The following is a 14,027-nucleotide window of genomic DNA, read 5'->3' on the forward strand; positions in this document are numbered from 1 at the left end:
TTCCTCGGATTCTATGTATTAATTGAATCTGTGTATTTATTTATTAATATGTCTCTTTGATGGCATACAGCCAAATGCAGTACTTTTGACTTGACTTGATTAAAAGATTCTGGCACTGAGAACTGACCTACAGCAGAATCCGGAATGACCCGATTCAGAAGGAGTGATTAAAGGAAGGGATGAGATGGGTGGACCATCCAAGCATGAGGATGACTGATCACACTTACTGCGAACAGGTTTGCAAACGTTCATGCCAAAGGTTCATGCATTTTGGATTTCTTTTAGATATCCAGCAAAGAAACTGACAGTGTCCATTTCACTGGCTCACAACACAAAGAGTGTGTCATCTGCATACACCTGGAGCTTCAGATTGAAACTCCTGATGAGCTCTGTATTGATATTGATATTGTATTTGTATCACGCTCATACACAAGTGTTTTAGAGCGAGGCAAGGGAGGGGAACAACGGAGTACAAAACACTGATCTCACTAGACCCAGTGACATTGAGAATGTGTAAGTGCATGGGGGAGGTAAAGGGGGAAGTGCAAGGGAGGGGGGAGAAGTGGAAAGTGCTGAGCAAAGGCATACAGATAAATAATAAATACATAAATAAATAAATATTAGAAAGCAACAAACAGAGGTAGTGCAGCCAGCATATGGCAAGTGCTAAGTATCAGGCAACAGATGGGGTTGTGTCTGATGAGTGCAGAAAAGAAGAAGGGCACTGTATAGTTATAGATATAGACCCTAGTGCAAGGGATCGCCAGGAAGCAGTGCGGGTGGGTGGCAGGGGGAGCAGGTACTTGGGACAGAGAGTCAAGGGTAAGTCAGGTGCACGATACTGAGTACAGAGCAGATCAGCAGGGGAGAGGAGGAGCAAAGGCAGAAGCAAAGAGGAAGGTCTTGAGGTGCTAAGTTTCAGAGTGGTAGGGAGGCTGTTCCAGAGGGAGGCCCCAGCCAAAAACAGAGATCTACCCCCAGCTTTTTTCTTTGAAAAACGACTGACCCTGAGGGAATTGGAGGTAGAGGAGCGAAGGGCTTGGGAGGGAAGGTATTTATGGGGGGAAAGCTGAAGGTATTTTGGACCCAGGCCGCAGAAAGCCTTTTGGATGATGCAAAGGGTTTTGAATTTAATCCTTGCAGCCACTGGGAGCCGATGGAGAGATTTCAGGGCTGGAGAGATTCGATCCCAGGGCTTGAGGCCAAGGACAAGTCTCACAGTCGTGTTCTGGATGAGTTGCAAAGGGGCGGAGAGTAGAAGGTGGTAGATTTAAAAAGAAGCTATTTCAGTAGTCCAGCCTAGAGAGAACCAGGGCTCAAGTGACAGTGGGTTTCTGGGAGAAGGAGAGGAAAGGCAGGTACCTCTGAAGAGGTGCAGTAGGAAGTTAGACTTTTTTGAGACATCAGAGATGTGGGCAGAGAAGGAGAGTGTGGAGTCAAAGATGACCCCAAGTTTCTAAGCCTCACAGGTGGGAGTAGGAGGAGGGCCAAGGGAGGCCGGCCAGAGAGTGAGAGGAAAGGAGGTGCGTTGATTAGGATGATCTCCATCTTGCAGGCATTCAGGCAGAGATCGGTGGCTGCACACCAGTCCTGAATGGCAGATAGGCAGTCAGAGATGAGTGAAGGAGAGGAGGTGGCCGAAAATGAGTTGAGTGTCATCAGCATAACACTGGATGTTGGAGCAGAAAATAGCAATGCGGTGGGCGAGATTTCCCAGGTACTGGTTGAAGATCTAGGGTGAGAAGTTTGACCCCTGGGGAGCACTGCAGGTAGAAAGGGAGATAGATGAGAGGAAGGACTCAAGTTGGACCTAGGAGGGTTGATCAGAGAGGAAAGAGGTCAGCCAGACCAGAGCCTGATTGGTGATGCCCAGGTTGTCATGAAGACGGATGAGTAGGAAGGTATGGTTGGCTGTGTCAAAGGCAGAAGAGAGATCGAGTAGGATGAGGACAGAGGGGATGTTAGAGTCGAGGTTGGAGAGCAGATGTTCACGGATGTTCAGGAGAGCAGTTTTCGTGCTTTGGCAGTGCTAAAGCCACATTGATGATCGGGCAGGCAACCAACAGAATCAGAGTGAAGGTTAAGCTGCGAGATGGTCAGCTTTTCCAGGAGTTTGCCCAGGAACGGAGTGATGGAGATTGGGTGATAGTCGGACAAGAAGGGTCAGCTGTGGGTTTCTTGAGAAGAGGGTGAACAAGAGAATGCTTCAGAGGGGAGGGGAAGGCCGAGGACATCAAGGTCTAGTTCTTCCAGGAGGTGGCAGATGTCAGAGGAGTGTTTGACAGCGGAGCGAGAGTTGAGAGTGGCAAGATGAAGAAGGTTGCCAGCATTAAAGGCCTTCCGCGGAGGGGTACAAATCAGAGGTATGCCCTGCGGAGGTGAGGAAGGAGCTTGAGGTGGGGCAGAAGAGGAGGAAAGAGAGGGCAAGCAAGCCAAAGGGTGGGGGTGGAGCTGACAGCAGGAGAAGAAAGCACATATCAAAGAGGAGGAGATTGGCCTGAGAGCCTTGGACAATGATGGTGCCATTTAGGTAGACATTAATGAAGACCTTAGAGGAGTCGAAGGGGCCGTAAGGGCTTCCCAGCGTGTGCCACCATTAATGGGAGAGGAGGAGACAGGACAGAGCACAGAGATCATATGAACAGCCCATAGATCTGGCTAAGGAACAACAAAGATTATCTCAGTGAGGGTCTGTCTGGAGGAAGCGCTGGAATATGTGTCAGAGATGGGGAGACCTGGGTTGGCGTCCAAGATATCCATTTTAATCTTCTGCCTACCAGACTTAGTGAGAAGGGAAAGATAGTTGATAGTTGATAGAGAAGCAGTTGGATTAGATAGGAGAAACAAAAATCACCATGGGTGAGTAGAGAAAGGAGTAGCGGGAAGAGTAGACAAGCACAGTGATATGGAGCAGTCACTGGGCCAGCAGGTTACAGAGAAATAATGCAAATCAAGCAAGGGCACAGCAAGTCTCAACAGGAACACAGCTAGTTTTAGCCTAAGCAAAATGAAAAACTACAGCTAAATTTGACTCTCAAAGTTAAATGCAAAAGCACAGCAAGTTTGTCTCTCAAATTAAATGCAAAACTACAGCTAAGTTTGACTCTGTAAGTGGAAACGTGGATGCATTTCAAAGAAGAGGTGACAACAAGGATCCTTAAAGTGACACCACAGTAAGAGATTATCTGGTGTATGCAAATTGCCCAGTAAAACCTGTTGTAAATAGTAGCAGAGGAAGTATCTCAACCAGACCTCAACCAGAGAAGGGCAGAAATAATCAGCCCCAGATGTGATCAAGAAACACTTTTCCGTCAACAGGGCTGAAAGACACTGACAACTCTAGGATGATAAGAGGGGCACGTTGATTATGCCAACACCTCCAAATGTCACTCCTCATATGGGAGAGGGCAGATTTTGTTCTGTGTGATGGTCTCTATCTATATTGAAAGAGGTAGCAGAATTGTTAGCTCGTGAATCAGGACTGCAATTGGCTGATGGCAGGTTTCTACACAGCCTAGATGATGCATAGATGGTTTGTGATGATAGGTGGCCGGTAGGTCTGGATAGTGACAATGTCACAGTCGCCACACTAACAAAGGGAAATTGCAGGATATGTAGGGGCCAGGGGGGAGGGGATACCCATTCTATGATATTAGCCCTCCAACCTTTACATCAGGAAATATCAGGGGTCCCCTAGGCTGGAAAAAGAGCCCTAGAGCATTGGCCTTGTGCAGATAGCAGGTGAGGAATTTGTGAATGGAAAGATCACATGTTCACATAGAGGCAGATGGATCTGGATATTCCCCAGCTACATCCTGGGTCAGCCAGCAACCATGATACTTCTGCCTGAACCTACCATGATGTGCAAATTAGCAAAAACAATAGAAAACTTCCCTCAGCTGGAATTAAGCCAGTCAGCGTCTACCCACAGGGGAAAGAGATGTACACAAGAGACAAAGGGCCCACCAGGGGCCAGAAATGGCAGTAATGAAGAGGGCTGCTATTTAGAGCCCTAATTGCTCCAATAATCCTATTACCCATAGTATTCAAGGAACCCAGTTTCCAATAGCTTGGTGAGGAGGACAGCTTTCCAGGGAGCTCATTTTTCAGAAAGTGAGAAGAACAACAGAAGTGTGGGGGAGGAGGCGAAGGCAGGGTTAAGAAGCACAGAGAGGAACTGGATCTGGATGACAGAAAGCAAGAGAGGAAAAGTTTGGAGTTGGAGTCAGTAGAACAAGTGCTGGAGCAGGAGGAAAGTGGCGGGAAGCAAACAAAGGGCCTAATTCTGAGCATGTGCTAAATATAGCGTGGAAAGCCAACTTTCTCCCCTGCAATTTCCAGCACCATCATTCTGAGGTGGGTGGAAATATTGGAGGGGAAATGTTGTGCTTTCAGCAGCAAAAGCGCTAAAATCTCTCGTGCCTCGGTGGCATTGCGAGCATTTCTTCAAAGACTACCACGTTTCTAATTTATGAACGTTTTCTTAACATTTCATTGAACTAGAAAAGTGGTGCTGCAGTCTAAGAGCACTATATTTATAATGGGAAAAAGTGTGCTGTGGAGTTTAACGGCGCCTCCCAAACTACCGTTAATGAACGCCTCTTTAGGCTGGTGCAGGAAGGGTGTTCTGGCTTTAGAATACAGACCCTGACAGACACTAACACATGAAGTGATTGGCAATGGTTTTGCTAAGCCGTAAATCACGGCTTTCCAGGAGTGGGGGACTTGATTTATTAACGCCCCTCTCGGGTTATCTCAGAATACTTTGCATCATGGTAAAGTGTCTTTCCACTGAGACACAGCACTTTTCTTATGTAACATGCACCTCAGAATCAGCCCCAGAATCAGCCCCAGAATATTCCAAAGTAGAGATTCACCATTGTCCATGCCAACATGGCCAAAGGACGGGAGAGAGGGTGGCAATGGGCAGGCGGTGTGACTAGTTGGCCTAGATCTAGAGAGAAGACAGTCACTGAGCAAATCAAGTGGCAAACATTGTGGACCTGGACCCAAAACCCTCGTAGGGCCCATAACCTAAGGGTCCAGAGAGTCACCTGATCTGGTATTCATGTGGGAATCATCTCCAGGGGACCGCAGCGATTCACCAAATAGGGAAAGAATTGAGGTCCAGAGGTAGTGGCCCTTTTGAGGATCCAGTGACAGAAACAGGCAGGAGCCAATGAAGAGTACTGGTAAGGTTGCTTAAGTGACCGAGGGGACACTACATCCCCTGTATAAGCCATACTAGAAAGGCAGGGCGAGTTCAGACTATCACGACAGTGAGCATGGCGTCAGTCGACCATGACACTACAGAGAGTATCAGTGCTTTCCTGAGCTGACCAAAATACAGAATACAAAAATGCCTCGGTTTATTCTGATTTTCACCTTAATTACATGTCACCGGGTAGGTGAGGGTAATTCATTATGTAAAGGGGGAATGAGCGATGGGACGTGGGGTGTCTCCCCCCACATATTATTGCGCGAATCGAAGAAACTAAAATAGCATTTTTGCATTCAGAATTTTATAGTCGCATTGATCACACAGACCCTTATAGAGCGAGTCCTCAGATGCGGGCTAGACAATCATATCCAGACTAAATTAGGTGGGGGGGGTGGCTATTTAAAGTGTCCATGGCTGGTGCAGCCAAGACAAGAATATCCCATAGTGTGGGAGGCTGCACCTGCCGATTCGATGAGTTGGCCCAGGTTGGACAGCCAAGCCAAGGAGACATCTAGCCAGTGCTTTAAGTGGGGTAAGAAATTGAGGGGGGGGCTTTGTTTGGGGCGGGGCTTCCATTGTGGGCGTGGCCTAAAAGTGCACAAATCATAGTAAGGTGTGCAAAACAAATATATAAATGTATTTGAGCATTTATATATTTGTATGCATACTACTATGGTTTGTATATTTTTCAAGCCTTCTTTTATAAACAGCAATGTTACATATTTCTATATTTATAAAAAGTGGCTTGAAAGTTCACAAACCATAGTAAGTTACGCACACTTGTGTGATTAACTTACTATGGTTTGTGCACTTTTCAAGCTACCTTTTATAAACGTAGACATTTGTAACATATTTCTATGTTTATAACAGACGGCTTGAAATGCACACATTTCAAGCCATTTTTTATAAAGCGTGGAGGACGGACAAAACCCAAGGTGGCTTTGTCCGTCGGCAAAGCTTTATAAAAAATGCCTTGAATTGTGCACGTTTCAAGCCGTCTGTTATAAACATAGAAATATTTCTACGTTTATAAAAGATGGCTTGAAACGTACACAATTCAAGGCATATTTTATAAAGCCTTGCCAAAGGAGAAAGGTGCCTCGGGCTCCGTGATCTATCTGCTCAGAGCAGATAGATCACGGAGCCCGAGGCGTCTTTCACCCTCTGCGAACCCGCGGGCTCTGTGATCTAATCTGCATATTAGATCATGGAGCCCGCGGGATCTCTGAGGGTCAGTGACCTGGCGAGGGCAAACAAAGGGACTCTAACTTCCTCTGATGGCCCCTCAGATGAGGGGTCATCAGAGGAAGTTACAGTGACTGACGGAAGTGCCAGCCAGTCACAGCAACGCTGCGGCGGGATAATACGTCCTGCCATTGCATGGTGGGACCGGGGGGTTCTGGCAGGGCCCCCGGCTCAGCCCCACTTTTTGGAGACTGCCGGGGCCCGGTCCCAGCAAGCCCCGGCCCACTTAAAGCACTGCATCTAGCTTAAGAAGGGGAACTACACACCTGCCTAATTCATACTTTAAAGGACACAAGGAGGAGGGGTAGAACTACCACTGAAGTCCACCTAGGATCCCAGGAGGCAGTAGGGAGGCAGTTCATAGGGGAACAGCCCCCACCACAATTAAAAAGAGCAATGGTGCCCAACAATTCTAAAGAAGTGGGCAGCTTTTTTATTCTTGCTTTGTATAACAAAGGCTGGATTTTAGACTCAGGCGCAGTGGCCCATCAAGATCAGAGGAGTCACTGTATTGTTTGACTGACAATGACACTGTTGATGATTTTATTATGAATATTATTATTATGGTATTTGTTGAGCTTGGACCTAGCTTCGAGAAGCAACGTAGCGCTTTACAGAGGCATACAACAAAACAGATACATAACGGAGTGCTTTACAGAGGTATACAACAAAACAGATACATAACGGAGCGCTTTACAGAGGTATACAACTGTACAGATGCATAACCGAGTGATTTTCAGAGGTGACAACAGAACAGATTAACAGCAGGTGTTGGGGGAAGGATGCAGAGGGGCACAGAGCAGGGTACAGCTGTACCAGGTGGCGGGGAGAAGAGGGGCGGCGGCGTCTAGTGCGTAAGATGGCACAAGGGGCGATGTTATTGGCCTAGGAGTTTTTTTAACCAACATCCTTTTGCTTTTATCCTCACTAACATGCATTTCTTAATGTCCTTGCCTTTGCTGAAACAGTGACCCTCATAGTATGAGTCCGCGTACTGAACTCTGATCTTCTTCTCTACAGCCAACGGAACATCAGCTCAGTTCATGGTCTCTCTCCAGTGGCACAAATGGGATCTGAATATAGGGCATTAGGACAATGGCCATGAAATCTACACACACCCAAATGGCCCTTCCAGCAGGTTCCTCCTACTGTTCACATGATGCACCCGGGGCTTGCCCTAGTCCCCAGCCCATATGCTTCCCGACCTTGGTCTAGTGTGCCTAGCAGATTATGTACATTTCCACAACACCACTGCTTTCAGCTGCGCACTAAACCACCACTGTATCTACTATCACAACACAGTAGGGGCCACCTCACCCCTGCAGCACTGTACACATATGCACACCCTCACACAGAAGTTCACAAAAGAGGGCTTGCATATCATTTAACTGTGGGATAAAATTGGCTTATTTTCAACCCACTGGGTGTCCACATGAGAAGACCTGCTGGTGTGTTGTATGTGCGTAGTGTTGGTCATTGTGTAGGTGTCATGGGTGCTGAGTTAACCTGCTGTGATTTGTCTTTCAGCGGTGGGCATTCAGCTGCCACTGTGATGCTGTAACTGGGAAAGGGGGGCGAGAGTGGTGAGGTGAAGAAAAACAAAAGACACACTGGCTTATCCTGTGTAAAAGGGAGACCAGCAAACACAAAACAACAAAATAGCAGAGAATTATTTTATTTCAGTTTATCGTTTACAGCAAAAACATAGCTTGAGAACAGCAGAGCCTTTACAACATCAACAGTATGTACCCAGGGGCCATCCACCCAAGAACAGGTCAATGGGCTGTGTTTGTGCTGCTGGAGAGACTCCCAGAACCCCCTTTCTTTTGCATAGTAAGTAACTTTGGGTCTCACCCTAAGTTACCAGGGGAATCCAGACGTGGACTCCATGCTCACTGTTCTCAGAGAGGCACAGCTTCACCTCACTGATGATGCCCAACCAGGCTGAAACAAGTGTATGGGGTTGCTGTTGGTACTCGTGTTGAGAGGAGAACTGATTAGCATTTTGGTGCTGGACTGCCCCTGGCAGGACAAAGACTGATATGCAGGGATATTTCTTCTCTGTGAAAGGGACAGTGAGCTAAACACTTGGTTGAGGCTCTCCCAGGGGCCATCCGCCCAAGAACAGGTCAATGGGCAGTATTCGTGCTGGTAGAGAGACTCCAGAACTCCCTTTCTTTTGCTTTGTATAGGATGCAACCAGTTTTGAATAGGATCGCGTTGGGGGGGGTAGTTAAACTCTTGCATGGAGGGAGAGAAGTGATCAAATTTCTATCTGAAAATGTCTGTAATTAGGAAAGCTGTGGCGTGGTGGACAGCCTTGAGGGACGCCAGATGCGTTGTACCTCTAACTCTCTCTCCTCCACTCCTGATTCTGCACTGTGGTCTACCTCTTGTGTCATAGAAATTAAAGATAGGCTTTGGCTGGAGTCTGTCTTCCATTTCTATGCCCTGCTCTGATGCAATTCACACACATTTACAAAACACACTACTAGCACCTTAGTGCGCAGCCCTCTGGAGCCAATAGCAATAACACTGGGTGACTGAGTAGGGTTCTAAAAGCACTGAGGCCCAGAATAAAAGCCCTTGCTTCTTTTGGGCCTATAATTTGGGTACCAGGCTGTTAATGGCTGATACCAGCCGATCATTCGGTTGTTACAACAAAAATACAGTTGGTGATAACAAGGCAGAGTGGTCACATAAGGGACTATTTTTATTTAATATCAGATGTCGCAAAACGTCTCTGGACAAATTGTAACCTTTTGCAAATCACGTAAAGAAATAAAAGGTCACAGGCGCTTTCGGAAGCACACGCTGGCTGTGTAGTATTTCATCTTAACACTGGTTAGGATGAAATACAAAAAGAAATAAGTGCTTGAAGTCTTTCCAGGAGAAATCAAATGTCCTGACAACACACAAATATAGCCGGGAAACATTTTGTTTTGAACTAAGTTCATGCTGTGAAAACAGCCATTCATCTAAGACTTGGCACAAACCACAGAGCGGGCGTCGTCGTGAAGCTTTGCAGCAGGCCAACAAAGAACACTGAGGCCCAACGCCGTGCTGCCTTCCTGCTCCAGACCCCCGCAAAAAAACAAAGTGGCTTAAAGGCCAATTCAATAGAGACCACGCTGCTGACACGTGTATGCGCCAGAGCTGAGCTTACTGAAAATAGTGATACATTACGCTCAGTGTGATAATCTCAAAATTAAATGTAGGCGTGCAAGTGTTTTTTGCTCTTCAGGCGAGTTTATCATAAGGATATCTTTACTGAGACCCCAAACACTTGGGGGGTAATTCAAAGAATTAAGCGCACAAGTAGCGCATGCGGCTGGCGCACAGAGTGAGCGCGCGACAGTCTGTGCCAGCCGCGTGCGTCAAAACCCATTTTAGCGCACAGCGTATTCATGGATACTAACATCCATAACCAGCCGTGGTGCAGAGTAGCGCAGCAACCCTGCAGCAGCGCCAGTTACGCCCCAAACCTGCCCCGTGCGGCAAAAACATCGCACAAATCCCCTACATGGCGCAAAGGCCAGTGGACCAGCATACAGCCCCCCAACCCTGAAAACGCGTGTAAACCCCCCCCCACACATCCCTCGGAATACACGTACCCCACACGTGCTAGCAAAAACGCGTGTAAAAATCCCTGTGCACCCCTCGAATATGCGTACCCCGCACACGCTAGCAAAAACATGTGTAAAAGTCCACATGCACCCCTGGAATACACATAGGCCAGCGAAATCACGTGTGAAAGTCCACGCGCACCCCTCGGAATACACGTACCCCGCTCGCACCAGCGAAAACACATGTGAAAGTTCACGCGCACCCCTGGGAAAACGCGTACCCCACTGCGTCAGATAAAATGCATTGACGGGCACCTGCCAGCAGGCCCCGACACATGGCCCACCAAACAACATGTCCTAACACAACAGTCCCATGGCCCTAATGCCAACCCAAATCCCCCTTGCCCTCCAGTACAACCATGCAACCATCCACTGCACCCACTCCCAAATTACCCATGCCATGACAGTCTTAAAAGAACCACCATGCCCATGCATAAACGCAAAACAGAGCCACACAGTGGCAACACATGACTGAGGCAATGTTCATTGAGACATGCACAAAACCAATGATAGTACACAACCCCAATCATGATTTTAGAATAAATGTATTAAAAACATAATGAAATAACAAAGAAAATCAAACTTGAAAATCAATAAACAATGACAGATATTACCAAAAAAACTGAAAATCCAATGAAAATCAAAAATCCATGGCATGAAAAAAGAAAAGTGGTCCATCGCCAATGTTAATATGAAAAAAAAAATGAAAAAAAAAGAAAACCATTGATCCATGGAAAATGTAAAAAAATAAAGTATGTACAAGTCTTCAACTATATACAATCCAAGTCCAAAGGGTCCCTGATCCCCAAAACAAATGAAACCTACCAAAAAGTCCTATGAATAAAAAACTATATACATGAAGTGGAGCAAAGTCCATTAACTCCAAAAAAAGAAAAAACAAAGGAAACCTAACAATAAGAACTATGTACAAAGGCGGCGGGCAAGTCCAATGGCTCACTTGTTGATGTTCTGGGCCCGGGCATCATGGAACTCCACGTCGATGTCCCGGAGGCGGGCCTCTACCCTGGCCTCGAGGTCTTGCAGAGATACAGATATGGCGTCCTCCGTCTCCCTGCGAGTTGCCTCGAGGCACTCAGCCCGCCTCAATGCCCTGCACATGGAGTTCTCTGCCCTGACCATAGTGAGCCGTGCCTCCACCTCCCGCCGACTCCCCGCATCCATCCGCTGGCCCAACCGCTGCCACACGGAAGACACTCCCAATCCAGGGTCCTCCTGCCCTCCGGCCGATTCCTGCCCCTGTGGTGTTGAAGGCGCAGAGCCATCATCGCTCCCCCCCTGAGCCTGCTGCTGCCGTGCATGTGCCCTGCTTGTCGATGCCTGCACGTCCTCCTCTTGATGGGGTCCAGTTGTTGGGGTGGGCCCCCCTGCTTGACCTCCGACTCCCGACTTTGGCAGGGATGTGTCCTCCATCAGCCTGGCTGATGGGTCATGGGCAGCTCCACAGGGTGCCCAGGTGATACTTGGGCAGGAAGATGGCACGGAGGACGACTGGCGTATAGGGGTTCAGTTGAGGAGGGGGTTGCTAGAGGATCCAGCACATGGAGGAACCCAGCGCTGGTGACCCGTCCTAGTAGGTTGACGTGGTCAATGAGGTATTCGATATGATGTGCATTTTCCACACGAGAACTCTGCACGTCATCCTGAATACCACATTGATGCATCGCCACCCCAGCTAGGACAGGCTCAATCCGGTCACGGATTGCCACGTACGCAGGGAGAGGAAGGCCAGTTGTTGTTCACGCATCCCCTCCCTGAAAACGGGTCTGGACGAAGGCATCCCTGCTGGTGCGGGATGATGCAGTCACAGGATCGCGGACAGGATTACACACAGGCACCTCCGTGGCGGCCTGTGCTGCCTCCTGTCCCTGGACTGCACCACTAGCACCAGTGGAATGCCCCCCTCCAAGCCCCGTGCATGGGCCTTACATGGCCTCCTCCTCAATCAAACTCCCCACCAACCTGGATGACTCTGTGCCATCTTCCTGCATAGGCCCTTCTGGGGGCTCAGCTGCCCGTACTGCTGCCGAGGAGTCCACCTCCAACCTCTGCCTCTTGGACGATCCCTCAGCAGCTGCGGTCATGGACGTGGCACCAGACTCCTCACTCCCGGAAGAGATGACAACGTGGGAGGAGAGCTGAGCCTTGCATCTCCGCTGGCGGTGGGAGTCCTGCCTCTGTGCTCCACAGCACCGTCTCCGCCCTCTTCATCAGTCGACGCTGCAGACAGGGAGAGACAGAACACAGGCATCAGGGCACTGTAAAATGGTCGGATACACATGTGGCAGTTACACATGAGTGGCAGTGTCAAACTTCACAGATGCCATCACACTCCCCAACACTCATAGCATTTGTACCCACACACATGCACAAATTGACAGGAATCGTGCAGCAGGCAGCAGCATCCATACGCACACAGCAGCATGAACATCGGAAGGTTGGCATGACATCACAAGCAACATGGGGAGTGCCGAACACATGCACACATGCCAACAGACAGACATGCATCTGTACATCTCCACTACCTATCACAGTGCAATCAGCAGCAACTATGTCACATCTGCCAATTGGGTTCATACATGTCCGTGTCACATGCATCCATGTTGTATCACTGTTGCACATGTGCAACCCACACACGCACATGTATGCCGTGCACATACATGAAGGTGTAACCAGCATCCATGTGTCAAACCCCAACCATGCCATAGGACATACACAGAAATACCAAGATGTGTGCATCTCCACATGCAGTTGTGCATCATGCTTTGGAACACATACACCATTGATGTGCATCACTCATGACAGGACTCACATGCAGCACAGTCATGTCCCTGCACATACTCATCCATACCTGGACCTTTTCATACATATGTCCAAGCTGCACACTCCTGGCACACCTCAACATGCACTGGGCCTCATTACGACCCTGGAGGTAACCATGGCGCAATTAGCACCATGGTTGCCTCCAAAACCTTACCGATTCCACCATGGTGAATGGAGCAATTACCGCCCCATTACAAGGTTGGCGGGGGCGGTAATTCCCCATTCACCATGGCCCTTCCCCATTCCCATTTTAGCACCCATAGGGCTCAATGGGAATGGGGAAGGCAGTAATAACGGTACCGCAAATTGCGTCACCATTATTACCTCTAAAGTCCCTTTGCGGGTTCCGTCCTTAATGGCTGGTTTTACCAGCCGTTAAGGGAGGACCCGCAAAGGGAACTCGTAATAGGGCGGTAAGGGATTACCGGTACCGGTGGCCTTACCGGTACCGGTAATCCCTTACCGCCCGGGTCGTAATGAGGCCCACTGTGTCCAACAAGTACACATGGACACTTAAAGCTCGACTCCGGACCGGTCTCCCTCTCGAGGACCTGGCGGTGAAGCGCTGGGTAAATGCGTTCCAGGACCCTCATGTCGTTGGTGGTAAGGTTGACTCAATGCCTCACTGCATGCGCTGCTTCCAAGAGGAGCCGGGCCTTCCTGAGGGCCCTGGACCTGAAGTCCTCCCAGTGCTTACGGACGTGTTGTATGTCACGGGTTGCCACCCCCTCCGCGTTGATGGCAACCACGATGTATAACCAGATCCTCTCCCGTCCATCCTTTTCAGCGCGTCCTCTTCCGTAGAGGGCATCATAATGCACAAGGACCTGCTCTAGCAGGATGCCAACCTCTCCTGATGCGAAGCTTGCAGCCCTCTGCCTCTCTGGCTGGGGGTTGCCAGTAGTGTCTGATGGTGCTTCCCCTGACATGGCAACCCCCGAGGCAGGTGTGGGTGGGCAACTGGGTCCTGGTGCTGGACTGTGGAGTGATGGAACTTCAGTCGGGAGTCTTCTGTTCCAGCAGGGGTGGTCACAGCAACTGGACCCCTGCAGATGGCTGACGTGCAGGCATCAAATGGCAGGACACGTGGCCAG

The sequence above is a fragment of the Ambystoma mexicanum genome, chromosome 13 (assembly GCF_040938575.1).
Source record: "Ambystoma mexicanum isolate Mex_15411 chromosome 13, UKY_AmexF1_1, whole genome shotgun sequence".
NCBI classification, from domain to species: domain Eukaryota; kingdom Metazoa; phylum Chordata; class Amphibia; order Caudata; family Ambystomatidae; genus Ambystoma; species Ambystoma mexicanum.